Raw genomic sequence first — 15,322 nt, forward strand, 5'->3', positions numbered from 1 at the left:
AGGTGGGGAAGCTAACTCAACTGAGGAGATTGATAGTTGCAAGGCTACAAAAGGAAGATGGGACGGTGCTATGTTCATCTCTCGAGAAGCTAAACAACCTTTGCTCGTTGTCCATTGGGGCAATAGAAGAGATGAGATCATTGATTTAGATTCTATCTTTGCTGCCTCGACTTCTTCAAAGACTCTATCTAAGAGGATGTTTGGAGAAGATACTGCACTGGATACCATCTCATCACAACCTGGAAAGATTACACTTAGGGTGGAGTAAGTTAAAAGATGTTGATCCACTGCAATCCCTTCAACATTTGCCTAATTTGCTTCAGCTTGGACTTCATGATGCATATGAAGGAGATGGATTATTTTTCAAGGCTGGTGGGTTTCTGTTTACACCCGTTTTTGGCACCCAGTCCTGAGCAAGTGTTGGAAGGCTATTTAATTATCTTTTAATTAAATTGGACCTAAAAATAGAAATGAATTGGGTTAAAATTAATGGGCCAAACCAGTGTTGATTGGGCCCAATTAATTTTAGTTCGGTTCAGGCTCGAGTTTGGAGGTTTTGGACCAATTGGTAAAAGATTTCGGCTGGCCCAAATGTTGATATGGGCTAAAAATGTTAATAGGCCATTTAATTTAATTAAATGGTCCATTTCCCAAGTGGCCCATGAAAAGTGGGAAGAAAGAAAGAAGTTGTTGCCTGGTGAAAGCCATTTGACCGAGTCAAATGGCTTGGGGTTCTTTACCACCCACAAAAGAAGGAGAAGAACTATGCCCATTATTTTCTGACGCCCATGGAAATAGGAAATGGAAATGGCCCACTAACTGCTCAACCGCCCATGATCTGGAATTAACTCATGGCTAATTGTTCAAACCTCCAATAACCACCCATGATCCCACTAAAGGTTTTAGTGGGTAGTTATTATGGACACGTGGCAGCATTTGGGGCCAACTCGGGACACTTGTTATTTTAAGAAGGAAGGACGGGAAATCCATTCCCATGCAAACTCACAAGAAGCCGTGGCCTATAAATACTAGAAGGAAAGAAGAAAAAATGGTTCCCACACCAATCAAGCTCAACGCTTAAAACCAAAGCCTTCCCAGCGAAGCAACTATCTCTATTTTCTCACCCTCACTCAATTACTTCACCAAGTAATTCGGGTTTCTATCTCTCTTGTTCCCCAACTTTATTATTACGAAACATAATAAAGTTATTCATATCTGTCTTCATCCCCTACTTTATTATTACGATATAGTAAAGTAATTCTACGCTGTTACTTTCTTTCCTACACGGTTAGGAAATTATTAAGTCCTCGCACGAAGAGGCAAAACCACGAACATTCACTGCAATCCAGCCCTTAGGTTGCAGCACTATCGCCATCTCAGATCTAGAAGTCAGAACAAGGACGCTCAGCCCTTTACGTTAGACGCGACAAGTCTTGGCACGCCCGCTCAGTCCTTGAGCCATTTCGGAGCCAAACATCTTTTTTGCACGCCCGGTGGGACCCTAATCGTCTAAGGGTTTTATCATGGTCAGGAAGCCGCAACAACAACCGAATCCACCCATCCCGGATCCACCACAGAGTTCTGAGGGAGTGGCAGTCGACGTGCCATTACTCGAGGAAGCTGGTCCTCAGATCAGCGCCCAAGATCTTAGCGACGCTACCGACAGCGTTAAAAATTATATGTGCATGGCAGGACGTGAGATCTCGAACAACGTTACGCAGTCAATCTCACAATCGTTCACTCAGTCCTTGGAACCTCTGACCATAGCAGTCAACAAAATGGTTGCTAAGCTTACAGAGAGGCTACCGCTCGCTCCTCAGCAGTAGGGCTTTCCACAGTTTGGTGTCTTTGGCAACGGTCAAGACCAAGCTGGCTTATTGGGGGTTCCTCCCCCTCCTTAGACATTTTACCATGCTACTTCGTTTAATAGCCCTGCACTCGGGGGGGCAAAAAGAGAAGGGAGTCGTGATTGGAGGAGCTTCGACGCCTCCAAATAACGATCAAAAGTTTATTTTGGTCGAGGATCAGAACAAGCCTGACAAGGGTGATAAGACAGACAAAAGGCCTTTGCAAGGAGGCCAGGGCTCTGGAAAGGACAAGGGAGTTGCACATACTCCTCAAAGCTCTGATACTCGGGGGGCAAGTCCAGCCCAGAACTAGCAGGCACAAGAGGCGCACCTACAGCCGCCCCCTGAGCCAGACCTAGTCATGGGAAGGGATCAAGTTTTGAACCTGCTCCAGGAGCAGTTAGGACCTGGTTTCAGACCTTTGGGAAGACCAATGTATAGGAAGCCTCATACTGAGGAGGTGGACAATTCACCCTTCCCAAAGGGTTATAGAGTCCCAGAATTTCAGACCTTCAATGGTGAGAGCATGCAGTCGATGGTGGAGCACATTGCTAGGTTTCAAGTTCAATATGGAGAAGCTGGGACCATCGATGCTCTGAAGTTGAGGCTTTTTCCCAATTCTCTGACTGGGACAGCCTTTACTTGGTACATCAACCTTCCACCCAACTCCGTGCAGACCTGGGCACAATTGGAGGAGATGTTACACCAACAGTTCTACAGGGTAGAACCAGAAGTGACTTTGGCGGACCTGTCATGCTATCGTCAAACTCATCTAGAGTGTGTGGAGTCCTACCTCTTACGTTTCAAACCTGCTCGATTCAAATGCAAGATAGTCCTTCCCGAGGCCGAATATGTGCGTATAGCACTAAACGACCTGGGCTTTGAAATGAAGAAGAAGTTTTATGGAATGGAGTTCAGAGACCTGTTCGAATTATCTTCTAAGGCTTCTCATTACGAAAAGTTCTTGGCGGAAGAGCAGGACAGGAAGACGGCTTCCAAAGGGACGTATTACCGCGACCCTAATTATGAGGTTGCTGCAGTAGAAGCAGAGGCAGACCCAGACGTGGCAGTGGCTAAAATCATCAACAAAAAGCCATACGTTTGCTAGGCCTTTGTCAAGATGGAACCCACAAAGCAGCCAGCCCAGAGCACTTTCAGTAAGTCAACCAGGACCTATACATTCGATGTGGGTAGGGCTGAAGCTATCTTTGATCAACTCCTGGCCGACAAGCTGCTCAAACTGCCCTTTGGTCACAAGATTTCAACTCCGGAAGAACTGAAGGGCAAAGAGTATTGTAAGTATCACAATTCTTGGAGTCATACTACTAATAACTGCATGTTATTTAGAAATGATATCCAGGACAAAATTGAGCGGGGAGAGTTCAAATTCCCTGAGAAAGACAAGCAGCTCATGGGGGTGGATGGCAATCCCTTCCCTTCAGGGCTGAGTACAAATATGGTCTCCGTCGACATGAGGGACATGCCTAGGACTGTTCCTAGGCAGAAGATAAGTTTGGGAGCCCCTTCCAGAGTAGTCTATAAGTCCAGCCCAGGCAGGTATTGGGATCCTTATTATGACGAGGGTAATGTCAGGACTGAGCGGGTTAGAAGGTTCGTAAAACTGAACTCTTAGTGGTCCAGACCTTCCGAATGAAGAAACCAGAGAAACCAACTTGTTCCATGGTGTGCACAGAGTGTGGACATCATGCCAGTCCTAGCAAGCCGGTTCTAAAAAGTATTATTGTGGGAAGGGCTAAATCAAGTCCTAAGGAGCCATGCAGGTCTAAAGGGAGAAGGGTTGTACGCGAATCTGTGTTCAACCGAATTCAGCCAGGGTTGGTTGAAATTGAAGATGAGCTCGTTAACTTGAGGATATATTCTCCTTCCAGGGATAAACTAAGGGCTGTGAGACCTCCAGTCACTCCTCCAGATGACTGGCACAGGGTTGAACATCCCAAGTTTCCTTCTGAACCCCCACCTTTGTCCAGATCTCAGAAGAGGCGCTGCCAATGATTCAAGCAGGCAGCAAGAAGGGCTGAGGAAGAAGCAGACCTACCTGACGATCCCATGAATGAAGACGACCTCATGAATGGAGATGATTCCAAGGAGAAGACGAAGATGGAGATCCTAGTGGAAGAGCCTGTGGTTGAAAAAGCTAAGGCCAAAAGAGTATACAAGCCCTTGGAAAGGACTGTGGAAGAGGCCATCGTTGGGCCTCCTCCAAGGACTTTACCTCACAAGCAAATCCCGTTCAAGAGGACGTACAAGGAGGCGGTTACTGAACCACCTCCAAAGCAAACGGCTGTATCCAAGAAGCAACCTCTTCTAGAAAGAACTCTTAAGGAGGCTAGGATTCAACCTCCACCAAGACAAGTTACTTTGCTCCAGAAGACAGCCCTTGAACCTAGAAAGCCAGACTCGGGGGGCAAGTCCAAGTTGAATCCACAAGCTAAGGTGTTTGTGCCTGGACAGGGTTATAACATGCAATGCAACATGGTTGTGTTCTTACCAGCAGATTTGGAAGCCAAGGACAATACTCCAACAGCCATGGAGGGAGATGTTGTAGAGATGGGGCAGACAGCGGAGATTTTAAATGAGTCCTTCTCTGTAGGACTGAATGGGCCTTCAGTGATCGTGCTGAAGGACGAAACTGAAGAGAAGAATGAAGATCGTGCGGCTAGCGTGATCTTTGAGAGGCCGAGTCCTACGATGAACAAACACATCAAGCCCTTGTACATTGCTGGCTGCCTTGATGGGATGCCAGTAAACCGTATCCTGGTAGACAACGGTTCAGCAGCCAATCTCATTCCTAAGGCCATGATGCAGGGCCTTGGGAAGACTGATCAAGACCAGGTTTCATGCAACGCTACCTTGACTGACTTCATTGGGAAAGAGACAGCATGCCAAGGTATTTTGATCATGAATTTAACGATAGGGTCCAAGACCTTAACGACACCTTTCTTTGTTGTCAATTCACACTCTTCCTTCAATGTTCTATTGGGGAGAGGTTGGATTCATTCCTGTCTATCGATCCCCTCAACCCTTCACCAATGTCTTATTTTTTGGAATCAAGACGACGTGGAGGTAATATGGGCTGACCGTAGACCATTCAAGGCCTCTACTAACCATGCTGAGGCCCACCTATATGATGAGGGGGTTGGTCCAATGAAGGTGGCAGGCCTTGACAAGTATGACCGCCACAAAATAGCCTCCATTCATAACAAGTCAGCTGAAGAAGTGAAGGCACTTTTTCAAGAATTAATCGGTCCAATAATTACAGAGTCAAGCAGGCCGATTATAGCTTCATCCAAACACCCTTCTCAATGTCAGTAAGCCCTTAAGAAGCAGAGAAGCATGTGGCCCTTCTGACCACATTGTCAAAGTTTGAAGCCTATTTACTAGAGAAGAGGCTGATGGGGAGTCAAGAGTTTGAGAAAGATTTTTCGGCCTGTGCGGCTGAAGTAATCAACAAAGACGAAAACCTGGTTGAAGATCTTGATGAGATTCGCCTGGAAGACCTTGAGGCAGCCCCAGCCAAGTTGGATGATTTAAGGGCGGACTTGCAAAATCCTTTGGAAGAAGTTAATTTGGGAGATCCAGAGAATCCCAAACCTGTATATATTAGTCAACTTCTACTAGAGGACGTGAAGGAAAAGTTCATCCAGCTCTTAAGGGAATTCTTTTAGGTGTCCTGGAGCCTTGGGAACCTTTGAGTGGGTTGTAATGCCCTTCGGCTTAAAAAATGCTGGTGCTTCGTTCCAGCGAGCAATGAACGCCATATTTCATGATTTCATTGGCCATTTCATGGAGATCTAAATTGATGATATCGTGGTCAAGTCCCAATCCTATGATGAACATTTGGAACACTTGAGGAAGTCTTTCTTGAGAATGCAACAGTTTGATTTGAAAGAAAACCCCTTGAAATGTGCCTTCGGAGTCTCCGCAGGCAAGTTCCTTGGATTCCTGGTCCACAACAGAGGGATTGAAGTTGACAAGAACAAGGCCAAAGCAATCATGGAAACGAAGCCTCCTACCACCAAGAAGGAGTTGTAGAAGCTCTTGGGTTTGTTCAACTTTTTGAGAAGGTTTATCTCAAACCTGGCTGGAAGGGTTCAGGTCTTTTCTCCACTCTTGAAGCTGAAGGACCATGACGCTTTTGTTTGGGGGGCAAACCATCAAAAGGCCTTTGATGAGATCAAAGGCTATTTAGCAGCGGCTCCAGTCCTTATGCCTCCCATCAAGAACAGGCCGTTGAAGCTCTACATCTCAGCTGAGGGCTCTATTGGAGGCCTTTTAGCTCAAGACAACGCTCAAGGAAAGGAACAAGCGGTTTATTACTTGAGTAGGTTGTTGACTCCTTGTGAAAGGAGATACACTCCTATTGAAAAGATTTGTCTTGCCTTGTACTTTTCAGAAATAAAGTTGATGCACTACATGCTTCCCGTTTTGATTTACATTATGAGTAAAACAGACCTAGTTAAGTACTTATTTTCTCGGCCAATCATGAGAGGCCGAATTGGCAAATGGTCTTTAGCTCTAATGGAGTTTAGTTTTCAATACGTTCCTCAAAAGGCTGTAAAGGGTTAGGCCTTGGCAGATTTTCTTGCTGATCATCCATGCGTGGATATCAGCGATGAGTCTGAGTTAGGTCTGAACGCCCTTGAGATATCACTTACTCCTTGGACACTGCTCTTTGACGGATCAAGGACTCAGCAAGCCTCAGGCTGTGGAATAATTTTTATTTCTCCTCAAGACTTGAGGACTGAATTGTCTTTTCAATTTGATTTCCCATGTACAAATAACCAAGCTGAATATGAAGCAGTTGTTATAGGCCTTGAGATCCTAAGAGATCTAGAGGCCAGAGAAGTAACGATTATTGGGGATTCAAACCTTGTAATCAATCACTTGGCGGGAACATTCAAGTGCTATAGTGAGGACTTGGCTCCTTATTATATGGCAGCAGTGCAATTAATTCAAGATTTTGATAATGTAACCGTCAAACACGTTGCAAGGAGTATGAACTCTGGAGCTAATAGCTTGGCTCAGGCTTCAACAGGTCTGAAGCTAGCTCCAGAAACAATCCATAAGATCATCACAGTCCAAAAGAGGTTGTTACCATCTGTTAGAAGGAGAGGTCTAGGACTGGAGGTGTTTACTTCAGATTTCACAGGTGAAGAATCAGATGATGAACCAAAGAATGATTGGCGTACACCTATTATTTCCTTCCGAAAGAGGCCTCATCATCGAACCCCTAAGAAGTTAAGGAGAAGGGCTATGAGCTATATCCTTGTGGGTGATGAATTATACAAGAAAAGCTTTGAGGATGATTTACTTTTAAGGTGTTTAGGGCACCCCGAGGCCATGAGGGTCATGAGTGAAGTCCATGAAGGAATCTGTGGCGCCCATCAGTCGGAATAAAGATGAGGTGGCTAATCAGAAGGTATGGATACTATTGGCCAACCATCTTAGAGGATTGTGTTCGTTTTTCTAAAGGGTGTCAACCGTGCCAAGCCCATGGCCCAATTTAGCGTGTCCCTGCAGCTGATTATCATGTTGTGGTCAAACCTTGGCCATTTAGAGGTTGGGCCCTTAACGTGATTGGGAAAATTTATCCTCCTTCGTTTGGAAATCATACTTACATCTTGGTAGCCATGGATTACTTCACCAAATGGGCAGAAGCTGTGCCATTAAAGTCTGTGGATCAATAAGAAGTAATCAAGGTGATCAAGGAGAGAATCATCCATAGGTTTGGATTGCATGAACAACTGGTTGCAGATAGGCGTACGATATTCATGGGGGAACAAGTGGTTAACTTTGCTGCACAGCAAAATATTATTATTTCGAACTCCACTCCTTATTATGCACAAAGAAATGGCTAGGCCGAATCCACCAACAAGACTCTTGTCAACATTATAGAGAAAATGGTGGAAGATAATCCAAGGGCCTGGCACGAATTGCTTTCTGAGGCCTTATGGGCCTACAGAACCTCAAAGAAGGAAGCCACCAATATAACTCCTTATATGTTGGTATATGGGCATGATCCAGTCCTACCAATGGAAGTGGCAGTCAAGTCAGCAAGGGTAGCATATCAAAATGGCCTCACTCCTGCAGATTATATTCAGGCCATGCTGATGGACCTTGAGGACTTGGACGAAATTAGGCTTGCAGCCCTTGATCATATGTTGATTCAGAAAAGAAGAGTTGCTAGATCTTATGACAAACGTGTAAGGAGAAAGAGCTTTACTGATGGTGATTTGGTTTGGAAGGTAGTCTTCCCCTTAGGAGAAAAGAACTCAAGATATGGCAAGTGGTCTCCAACTTGGGAAGGACCTTACCAGATTGCTCAAGTCCTTAGAGGTAATGTCTATCTTCTTATGGATCTAAATGGTGGTCTGTTTAAGCATTTAACAAATGGAAAATACCTAAAGCATCATTATCCTACTATGTGGGAGATGAGGGATTTTGGGGAAATTCAAACTAACAAACCACAGTGAGATTTTATAGCAAGGCCTGAACGGAGGCCATAATACCCATTATGCAAAATCCATAAAGGCCCCAAGTTCAGGCCACCTATCATCAAACCAAACCATTGCCTTGGTCATTTAAAGGAAAGTTCCAGGCTAGGCAAGAAGCAGATAAACTAATTATTACAAACCAAAGTTCAAAAGTGAAAGTTTTGAGGTCAAGACCTACAGAAGGCCTTCAAGACTGCTTTTGAGGTTTGCCCATGAGGTGTCAAGGTTGGCAAGTTGGGCTTCAAGTGTATCCCTCTGCCCACGAAGGCCTGGGACTTCTTCAACCAGGAGGTTCAACTTCATTTTCTGGCTTTTTGATCCAGCTTTTAGTTCTTCATGATGTTGGGCCAGGATTTTGGATTCCTTCCGAAGGTCTTCCATTCGGCCTTCAGCTATTGCCAATTGAGTTTTGAGATCTTGAATTTGGTTGAAGGTGGCAGTGATGTTCGCTTCATTGACCTTGATATCCTCCTTCAGCTGATTCTATTCAGAACTGAATTTGGTGAGCTCCATATCAACCAGATCCAATTCTGCCAACTTGGCATTGACCTTGTTAAGTTCGTGGGTGGAAGAATCATGGGACTTGACCATGGTAGGGAAGTCTTTCTGGAAATACTGAAGGGAGGTCTCCTCTGTACCCAAGGCCTGAGATTTCACCAACACCTCCATGGCTTTCTTGATACTCGAGGCTCGAGCCGGATGGTCAACAGCCTTGAAGCTCTGCAGAAGGGCCATCCTAAGAGCTGTTTTGGCCTCAGCAACTTCATCCGATGTGAATTGAGATTGGGAAGTTAATCCAAGACCACTACCTGAGGTTCCAGAATTGGCTGCCTTTAGCAAGTCCTAAGCAGACTGAAACAAAGTGTCCAGATCTTCTTCTTCTTCTTCCTCTGTGACGATGACAAATTCAGGAACGACAGGAGGATCAGTCGAGGGGATAGGTTTGGTTGCTGGAGAGCTGGGCTTCTCTGGAGTCCTAGAGGAAGCTTCGTGGTCAGGTTCTTGTTGGGGCATGCCCAGCCCTTTGTCTTCTATCTCTTTCACTTCCTCGAAATAATCATCAAGTTCCTTGGGATTAAGAACAAGAGGTATTAGATGATAGTAAGGGGCCATAAATGCTGAAGAGGACATGTCACAATACATCCTTATAATGGGATTACCCGCTGTGGTAAACACGGTATTTTCAGAGTCAATCGGAGCAGGTTTTTTCTTCCTTAATCTCTTCTTGGTAGGAGTAGAATCAGCTTGCTCTTCTTTGATCTTGGAAGTGGCCTATCAAGAGAAAGGAGATTTAGCAACAGGTTTCAATAAAGTTAAGGGCAAAGCCAGGAAGAAGACAAACCTTCTCCAAAGGGTCAGACTCAGGAGAGCTGGTTTTTGCACTACTCCTACTTCTACCAGCTACAGTGGTCTGAGAGGCCTGTGAGGAGATTTAAAGCATAAGTAATGTACGGAAGGAATGGGGAGATGCTAAAGAAGTTTTTACCTCTGGCGCCTGCTTGCGTGCGAGCATCTTAGTCCTTTTGGGTTTCTGTGGGGCAGTTTCAGCAAGGGTTTCATCGGGGATGTTTTCTGGACCTAGAGACAAGGAAGAGATTAGCCCAAATATTGATAGAATTCAAGATATTTGCAACAGCAAAGGTGTAGGCCTTACCTTTTCTCTTTATGTTCAAGGATGGAGAAGGACTGATGTGTTGCAAGGGCATGGAAATGCCAGGCTTAGGCACTTCAGCAGATTGCAGCAGAAGCGCGGTCAAGACCTCCAGATAGGGTTTGACAAAATGCATTCTTGTGTAACCTCCCCACCAACTATCAAATTTAGCTCATTTGTCAGTACGTTCAGCATAGCGATGAAGGGCAAAGACCTTCCGAAGCTCAGGGAGAGTGTTCCTAACCCTTTCTAGGTCTTTTGGTCGAACCACTGGCCTATCGGTGAAGTCCTCATTCAAGGACTGGTATGGAGGTAATGGAGTGAGTTGACAAAGGCCGAACTGTCTGGCAAAATGGGCTGCATTATAGTATTCAACTCCACACTTGTAATTGGTGGGAGGATAGGCCATGCCATACATGAGGTCCCTCGAAATCAGAAAGCTGCTCTAGATCTCGAAATGGTCATCAAAGTCATCACCCGAATTTGAGGCTTCTTGTTTCAGCCACCAGGGCACTGTGTCCCTAACAAAGGGCAGCCAGTTCTTTCCCATGCCAGTGAGTTCATGATAGAAGAATTTGAAGTAGATCCCGAAGGCATATCTAGGGCCGCGAGCATTAGTATAATGGAGGCCGTAACAGGTGTGTTCTGACCTTTTGTTCATAGGTGGGGCAAGTTTAGGAAAATAGGACCATAACCATAGGGTCATGACCCACAGAGGTCCAGGGGCAAAGATAAATTTGTTGCTGATTAGTTCCTTCATACCACGGTAAAGATGAGCTAAAACCAAAGGGCCTAGTGCCAGCTTCTGCCCAGAAGCTAGGGCATAGGCCAAGTCTATAAAATCCTTGGTGACCCTATTAGCAGAAACGCAGAAGATAAACTTGTTTAACCAATACAGGAGGAAGGCCACATGTTCATTGTCCTCAATGGGTCCCTTTTTGGCATAATGATTAATGAAGAGGGTAAAGGACAAGGGTTCTTTATACTCAAAATAAGGAGTTTTTTATGACAGAAAGTAATTGGCCTCTATCCCATGGGGATGGAGGCCTGTCAGAAAGGCCAAGTCCTGAAGGGTGGGGCTCATCAGGCCTACCTTAAAATGGAATGAATTTGTGGTAACTGACCAGAATTGAGAGGCGGCCAAGAAGAGATTTTTGTCCATGTCAATAAGTGATCGACTGAGCAGAATGGCGTCTTGAATCCCTATTTGCTTCCATAGATCACCCTTGGCCTCAAGCACTCGATCAAGCCACTCTACGTACTTGGCATCAGGTCTGCGCCAAAGACGATTGGGAATATCAGAGCTGAAACGATTCCAGTCAAGGGACGGAGATTCAAAGGGAAGGACTTCCTCAGCCAATGGGTACATCGGAGCAAGTTGGGAGGGAAAACCTAATTGAAATGCAGGCCCCAACCCAACTCGATCATCGTTTGCAGTAACCATGACGTCATTGGTAATCGCTATGTGCTCTTCTTCAATGATTTTGCGAATTTGAATGGCGAGGTTGTTGGGATTTGGAGGTGGAGCATTAGCTTTATGGGTCGCCATCTCTGGTGTAGATCAGAGGATTTGAGAGCAAGAATGGCGGTTTAGGGCTTTTTCTGGACTTCGTTCATGCAGGAGGAGGAGAAACAGAGAAGATGTAGAGAGAGAATGAAAAGCAAGAATGGGGCTTTGTGGGTGATGGCACAATTAATGCCATTGTTTTTTTCCCTTTCTCTCTCTATCCCTTTGATCGAAATTGAAGAGGCAACTCAAAGGTTGGACTATTGATTGATGCGAAGAGTCCTGACGGTTTGGAAAGCTGCATGGCAGCCAATGCACGGCCTGGGGTGATGACACGTGTCCCTCAGGCCTAAAGTGGTGATAGTTGTTGCTGCCAGCAGGACTCCTTAAGGGATTACTTATCTCGAAAATTATTGAGATTCAAAATGGAGGGATCCAAACTCAACGAAGGAGATATACTTTGGAACTTGAAAAGTAGTTAGGCTTGTTATGGCCTGATTATCTTTTTAAATGTAAATATTTGAACTTTTGAAAAATTCTTAGGCTAAATAAAGCCTGATTATTTTTTCAAATCTAGCTGGAAGGACTCGTTTGGTTATGCCAAAAACTGTACTCTGTCCTAATCTACAAGCCTAGATCTTGAATAAGATCAAGGCATGGGGGGGCATTGTTTACACCCGTTTTTGGCACCCAGTCCTGAGCAAGTGTTGGAAGGCTATTTAATTATCTTTTAATTAAATTGGGCCCAAAAATACAAATGAATTGGGTTAAAATTAATGGGCCAAACCCGTGTTGATTGGGCCCAATTAATTTTAGTTCGGTTCAGGCTCGAGTTTGGAGGTTTTGGGCCAATTGGTAAAAGATTTCGGCTGGCCCAAATGTTGATATGGGCTAAAAATGTTAATAGGCCATTTAATTTAATTAAATGGCCCATTACCCAAGTGGCCCATGAAAAGTGGAAAGAAAGAAAGAAGTTGTTGCCTGGTGAAAGCCATTTGAGTTCTTTACCACCCACAAAAGAAGGAGAAGAAGTAGGCCCATTATTCTCTGACGCCCATGGAAATAGGAAATGGAAATGGCCCACTAACTGCTCAACCACCCATGATCTGGAATTAACTCATGGGTAATTGTTCAAACCTCCAATAACCACCCATGATCCCACTAAAGGTTTTAGTGGGTAGTTATTACGGACACGTGGCAGCATTTGGGGCCAACTCGGGACACTTGTTATTTCGAGAAGGAAGGACGGGAAATCCATTCCCATGCAAACTCACAAGAAGCCGTGGCCTATAAATACTAGAAGGAAAGAAGAAAAAAGGGTTCTCACACCAATCAAGCTCAGCGCTTAAAACCAAAGCCTTCCCAGCGAAGCAACTATCTTTAGTTTCTCACCCTCACTCAATTACTTCACCAAGTAATTCGGGTTTCTATCTCTTTTGTACCCCAACTTTATTATTATGAAGTTATTCATATCTCTCTTCATCCCCTACTTTATTATTACGATATAGTAAAGTAATTCTACGTTGTTACTTTCTTTCCTACACGGTTAGGAAATTATTAAGTCCTCGCACGAAGAGGCAAAACCACGAACCTTCACTGCAATCTAGCCCTTAGGTTGTAGCACTATCGCCATCTCAGATCTAGAAGTCAGAACAGGGACACTCAGCCCTTTACGTTAGACGCGACAAGTCTTGGCACGCCCGCTCAGTCCTTGAGCCATTTCGGAGCCAAACAGTTTCAAAAGCTTGAACAATTGTCGTTGGCTCGCTTAGTAGAATTGAAATGGGTGAGAGTGGAGTCTAGCTCGATGCCTCTTCTTGATAAGCTAAATGTTCGAGATTGTAAATTGATGATGGAGTTGCCCTCAGGTGTTGAACATCTGGCCAATCTTAAAGATCTTAACTTGATTGATATGTCTGAAACATTAATTTCGAGCTTGAATAGAGACTTACAAGGTGGGGACTATTGGAAAATTGCACACATCCCTAAGGTTTGGATTGCGCAAAACAACATATCTGCAGGTTATTGGACCGGTCATTATCTATGATACGATAGAACGGGAGGGGATGAGGATCTTCGAGATTGGGTTATCGCCGCTAGTGATGTGCCCTTTTGCCCTCATTTTTTTTTGTCATTTATGAGAGCTTAAAAACTTGTTTGTGTAATCATGTCATGAATTTGATATTTTTTTTTTGTAATTTTTTTTTATGGAATTAATTACTTCCTTTATCCAGAACCTCATATTTGATATAATCAGTTGTGGGCCCGTGGTTGGCACAAAACGATGATGGAGTTTGTCCCACGTTGGTTAATTATCTCCTCCCAAACTAGTATGCGTGAGCGGCCTCTCCACTCCTTGCCAATTGATTTGGAGTTGGATGCTTTAACAAAAGACCCAAACTTGAACAAAAATGGAGGATAACATATTGGACCGGACCTTCTCCCGTGAATTAGACAGTTTCATTCTACATTACATGCAGCATTTCCAATCATGGCTTCAAATCTCGTGTGGAATGTACGGCAGCTAAAAAATGGCATCCCACAAACTCCACAAGACTGCCAATCAGGATGATTATTGTAAGGTTGCATTTGAAGGTAAGACTTGGATGCCAAATTTGAAGCCCAAAATACATGCAAAATCTTATTCTGAAAAAGTTCAGTGAAACAAGGTTGTCTGACTGTTTTTTTGTTTTTTTGCCCCACGAGCTATAACGCTGTCATGTTGTTCGGAATTCAGAAATGTATGTCTAACAAGTTGCCTCCCAAGGTTTTGGGATTCTGAACCTCATAGCATACTCTATGCATTGTGAACATACAAATATGGTATTTGGCCTCGTTATCTGTTGGTCCAAATAGCAACCCAGGAGAAGGGTGAATTGGATAAGATCCAAGAAAAGAAATAATTATGTTTTCTTCGTTTCCCAATGCTGGTTGAATTAGTCATAGAGACAGATTTTATATTCAATCATCTTAAGAAAAACTTCCCTAACAATATGGTTAAACTGCGCGAATTTTCAAAATAACTGAATATGTTTGGGGAAAGAATAGATTGGGCGCTTAATATGGCAGTGTTGTTGTGTACTTTGCACAAGAGTCTAAAGCATAAAGTTTCTCCCCCCTTTATATTGAATGACCAATCTATAGGCATCAAGATCCATCATCTATGCATTGTGAACAAACAAAATTAATCTGGTCTTTGGGCTTGTTATCTGTTGGTCCAAATAGCAATCCAAGAGGGGGTGAATTGGATGAGATCTAACTGAAGAACTTTAGAGTATATAGGATCCAAGTAATTATCTTTTCTTTGTTTCCCAATGCTGGTTGAATTAGTCATAAGCATGTGAAATTTTATATTCAATCATCGTAAGAAAAACTTCCCCAACAATATGGTTAATCCGTGCGAATGTTCAAAATAACTGATTATGTTTGGTGAAATTATAGAATGGGCGATTAATAGGGCAGTAATGTCACTACAAGAAAAAAAGTGTATTCGTTGATAAAAAAAAATGGTGACAAAATTTAATTTTTACTATAGGTAACGAAACAATAAGACTTTCGTCACTAAAAGTGACTTTTCAGCACCTACAGAGTTGTCTCCGAAAGCCACTTTTTTTGCCACCTATAACATATTTTCGTCAACCTATAGTAACCTTTTATGACAAAAATTTTGCTTTTCGTCAGCAAATATACTTTTTCTTATAGTGTGTTATGTACTTTGACTATTGTGACATACTGCAACGCCCCGAATTTTGGGTACGTTAAAAAGACAATTTTATTGCAACTTCAAAATAGAGTCTGGCTC

Source organism: Rhododendron vialii, chromosome 2a, assembly GCF_030253575.1.
Source record: "Rhododendron vialii isolate Sample 1 chromosome 2a, ASM3025357v1".
NCBI lineage: Eukaryota > Viridiplantae > Streptophyta > Magnoliopsida > Ericales > Ericaceae > Rhododendron > Rhododendron vialii.